We start from the raw sequence: 4,972 nt of genomic DNA, 5'->3' as shown, positions 1-4,972 counted from the left end.
GTTGGTTACATCATGGATTATACAGTGGTGTGACTTTGTTTTGGATATGGAATATGTATACATATGGTATGGATTGTATACATTGGTTATGGATTATTTTATTATCATAAAATATGTATACATTGGCATGGACGTGTATACATTATATTTTGGGTTGGTCTATATTTAGCTTGAAAATGACTTGTTGGTCTGGATAAATACTGTGGATAAATATTTGTTTAATGATATTTTATTATGATGTACTATGATTGGTTTTATATGTGCTAACCCTTATATTTCCATGATGTGGACTGTGATGATCTCACTATGTGGGGGAGCAGATCAGGTATGAGGCTTTGGGATAACAAGGAGTCTTTTGGATAGCTGCTTTGAGAAGTGGCTAGGTTTAGAGCTTGACCAGCACCTAGGGTGTCTTATTTTGATGTTTTCATGACATTGTAATTATATTATCTTTTTGGATTACTGTATAACTTTACTAAGGATGATGACTCTGCTATAGAAGATTATATTATATATTTCGGAAACAATTTATATGTTATTGTATAATTACACTCTAGCGTAGCTGGCTTTTGCTCTATTTTCTTTATTTTATATTATTTTATTTTGGTTGGTTATTGATGTGACGGCCTAGGGTGGGTCGTTACAATTTTGGTATCAGAGCTGGTCGAGTCTCTTTAGGGTTTGTGGGAAATGGTCTTATTATGTTTCTGTTGAGTGGAAATAGATTTTTTTTAAAGGAATTTCTTATGTGTTTTAGTGTAAACTCATGGGTTCCTTGATCTTTTATCTTTATTAGGATGGTTGGTAGGGGAAACCATTCTAATCCTTCTTCAGGCGTGGATGAGCGGCAGATTTCTCAGGCTATGGAGTTAATTGCTGCTGCTATTGGACAACAGAATACTTTGTTGACTCAGATGGAGACCAACCGGGCTGCAGCTGAAGCAGCTAGGACTGAGATACCTGATGAGTATAGGGGCTTGTCAGAGTTCAGAAAAGGGAATCCTCCTCAATTTACAGGTGTTGATGGACCTGAAATTGCTGATCAATGGATTGAAGAGATGGAGAAAATTTTCATGGTGATGCAATGCCCCGAGGAGAGGAAGCTAGTTTATGCTGTTTATATGTTGGTGGGTGAGGCTAGTTTCTGGTGGAAAGGTGCTCAAGCTATGATGGAAGCTAGAGGGGAGGTGATAAATTGGGAAAATTTCAAAAAGGTATTCCTAGAGAAATATTTTCCAGATAGCGCCAGATATGCTAAGGAAGCTGAATTTTTGAGATTGCAACAAAGAAATATGTCAGTACAAGAGTATGTGGTCAAATTTGAACACTTGGCTAGGTATTATTCTCAAGCTATCACTGAAGCCTGGAGATGCAGGAAGTTTAGTGAGGGTCTAAGATTTGAGCTGAAAAAGACTATTGTCCCTATGGAAATTATGGAGTTCCCAGTTCTAGTTGAAAAGGCAAAAACAGTTGAGAGATTTGAAGGAGGAAATAGAGTGGCAAAGGGTCTAGAGGGATCATCTGGATTTGGGAGGGGGAAACATCCTCAAAAGAGACCATCTCAGTTTCAAATTGGAAATGCTAATAAGAAACCGATGGGGACTACTACCACAAGAGATGTTCAGAGTATTAGATGTTATATCTGTGGAGGCCCACATATGATGAAGGACTGTCATACAAAGAACTATACGTGTTTTAAATGTGGCAAGGTAGGTCACATGGCTAAAGATTGCAATGTCAAAAATATTCCAGCTAGAGAGAACCAGAAAGTGGATCGGCCTACTGCAGCAGGTCGTGTCTTTGCTTTAACAGGTGCTGAAGCTGAAACGACATCTGAGCTGGTAAAAGGAAAGGGCAAAGCTGATGGTAATGATATTTCTATTTTATTTGATTCTGGTGCTTCACATTCTTTTATTTCTTATGAATGCGTGGCAAGGTTAAATTTAGTTGTGAGTTCCTTGTGTGTGGATCTAGTTGTTTCTACCCCAGCTTCAGGGTCTATTTTGACTTCTGAGGTTTGTTTGAGATGTCCAGTGGAGGTGGAAGGGCGTTGTTATAAAGTGAATTTGTTTTGTTTACCTCTATCCGATTTGGATGTGATTTTAGGGATGGATTGGCTTTCTACCAATAGGATTTTGATAGATTGTTCAGAGAAGAAATTAATCTTTCCTACCGATGAACAGGAGAGATTTATTTCTAATAGACAGGTGGATGGATTGTTGAAGGATGGAGCTCTTGGGTTTATGATCTTATCTTTTATTAGTGTAGAGAATGAAAAGTTGTTGAATAGTATTGATGTTGTTAGAGAATTTCCAGAGGTTTTTCTGGATGATGTTCCGGGATTACCACCAAAGCGAGAGTTAGAGTTTAGTATTGATCTTATACCAGGGGCGGGACCAGTGTCCATTTCTCCTTATAGAATGGCACCAGCGGAGTTATCTGAATTGAAAAAGCAGGTTGAAGAACTTTTGGAGAAGCAGATGATCAGACCTAGTGTATCTCCGTGGGGAGCACCAGTGTTATTGGTAAAGAAGAAGGATGGTGGTGTGAGGTTATGTGTGGATTACAGGCAGTTAAATAAATTGACAATCAAGAATAAATATCCATTGCCAAGAATAGATGATTTGATGGATCAGTTAAGGGGAGCTACTATTTTCTCCAAGATTGATTTGAGATCTGGATATCACCAGATTCGGGTAAAGGAGGAGGACATACCAAAGACTGCTTTCAGGACTCGGTATGGCCATTATGAGTATGTTGTCATGCCTTTTGGAGTGACGAATGCTCCAGCTATTTTCATGGATTATATGAACAGGATTTTCAGACCCTTTCTGGATAAGTTTGTGGTGGTGTTTATTGATGATATTCTGGTTTATTCTAGATCTATGGAGGAACATAGAGAACATCTGAGGATAGTTTTGCAGGTATTGAAGGAGAAACAGTTATTTGCAAAGTTGTCAAAATGTGAGTTTTGGTTATCTGAAGTTAAGTTCTTGGGTCATGTGATTTCTGCACAAGGAATTGCAGTTGATCCTACTAAGGTGGAAGCGATTTTGAGGTGGGAGCGTCCAAAATCAGTTACTGAAATTAGAGGTTTTGTGGGATTGGCTGGCTATTATAGAAGATTCATAGAAGGATTTTCTAAAATAGTTATGCCTTTGACACAGCTGACCAGGAAGGATCATCCTTTTATATGGACGGAGGAGTGTGAAAGGATTTTTCAAGAGTTAAAGGAAAAGTTGACTTCGTCTCCAGTGTTGATTCTGCCAGATCCTAATAAATCTTTTGCGGTTTATTGTGATGCATCTCATCAAGGTTTAGGATGTGTTCTTATGCAAGATAGACAGGTTGTGGCTTATGCATCTAGGCAGTTAAAGACTCATGAACGAAATTATCCTACGCATGATCTAGAGTTGGCTACGGTGGTTTTTGCTTTGAAGATTTGGAGACATTATCTCTATGGAGCAAAGTTTGATGTGTTTAGTGATCATAAGAGTTTGAAATATTTGTTTGATCAGAAAGAGTTAAATATGAGGCAAAGGAGGTGGATTGAGTTTTTGAAAGATTATGACTTTCAGTTAATGTACCATCCAGGTAAAGCAAATGTGGTAGCAGATGCTTTGAGTAGAAAATCTCTTCATATGTCTTATATGATGGTTAGAGAGATGGAGTTGGTAGAGAAATTCAGGGATATGAATCTTAATGTTGTGATTGCCCCAGATTTTATTAGTTGTGGTATGACTACCATAACTAGTGATTTCTTGGAGATGGTGAAACAAAAACAAGTTCAGGATACGAGATTGAATAAGGTTAGAGAGTTGTTGGGTTCTGAGAAAGCTGAAGGATTTGAACAAGATATGGATGGAATCTTGAGGTACAAGGGTAGAATTTGTATTCCACAAGATGAGGAGTTGAAGAAGTTGATACTTGAGGAAGGTCATAAAAGTAAGTTGAGTGTACATCCGGGTATGACAAAAATGTATCAAGATTTGAAGAAAATGTTCTGGTGGAATGGTATGAAGAGGGAGATAGCTGAGTATGTTGCATCTTGCATTGTGTGTCAAAAAGCTAAAGTAGAACATCAAAAACCAGGAGGTTTGTTACAAATGATGGAAGTGCCAGAATGGAAATGGGATAGTATAACCATGGATTTTGTTGTTGGATTACCAAGGTCTGCTAAGAATTGTGATTCTATTTGGGTGATCGTGGATAGATTAACTAAGTGTGCTCATTTCCTTCCAATGAATATAAAGTGGTCCTTGGAAAAGTTAACTCAATTGTATATTAAGGAGATTGTTAGATTACATGGTGTGCCCTCCAGTATCATCTCTGATAGGGATCCTCGTTTTACATCCCGATTTTGGCAAAGTTTGCATCAAGCGTTAGGGACTAAGTTGAGGCTCAGTTCTGCTTATCACCCACAAACTGATGGGCAGTCTGAGAGGACTATCCAATCTTACAGACTACTGAAAAGGTGAAACAAATTCAGGAAAGAATGAGAGCTGCTCAGAGTCGGCAAAAGTCTTATGCAGACAAGAGGAGGAAACCTTTGGAGTTTTCAGAAGGAGAACATGTGTTTTTGAAAGTAACTCCTACCACAGGTGTGGGAAGAGCTATCAAAGCTAAGAAGTTGAATCCTAAGTTTATTGGGCCGTATCAAATTCTCAAGAGGATTGGACCAGTGGCATATCAGATTGCATTACCTCCATCCCTTTCTAATCTGCATGATGTGTTCCATGTTTCACAACTGAGGAAATATATTCACGATCCAAGTCATGTCTTGGAATCAGAGGCAGTACAAGTTAAGGAGAATTTAACTTTTGAGAAACAGCCAGTTTCAGTGGCAGAAAAGAAAGTTAAACAGTTGCGAGGTAAATCTATCAATTTGGTGAAAGTTATTTGGGATGAGATTACTAATGAAGCTACTTGGGAGTTGGAGGAAAGGATGAAGGATCAATACCCATATCTCTTT

Source organism: Cajanus cajan, chromosome 2, assembly GCF_000230855.2.
Source record: "Cajanus cajan strain Asha chromosome 2, NIPB_CcT2T_4, whole genome shotgun sequence".
Taxonomy (NCBI): Eukaryota; Viridiplantae; Streptophyta; class Magnoliopsida; order Fabales; family Fabaceae; genus Cajanus; species Cajanus cajan.
The sequence above is the reverse complement of the archived record's forward strand: the minus strand, read 5'-3'. Positions refer to the sequence as shown.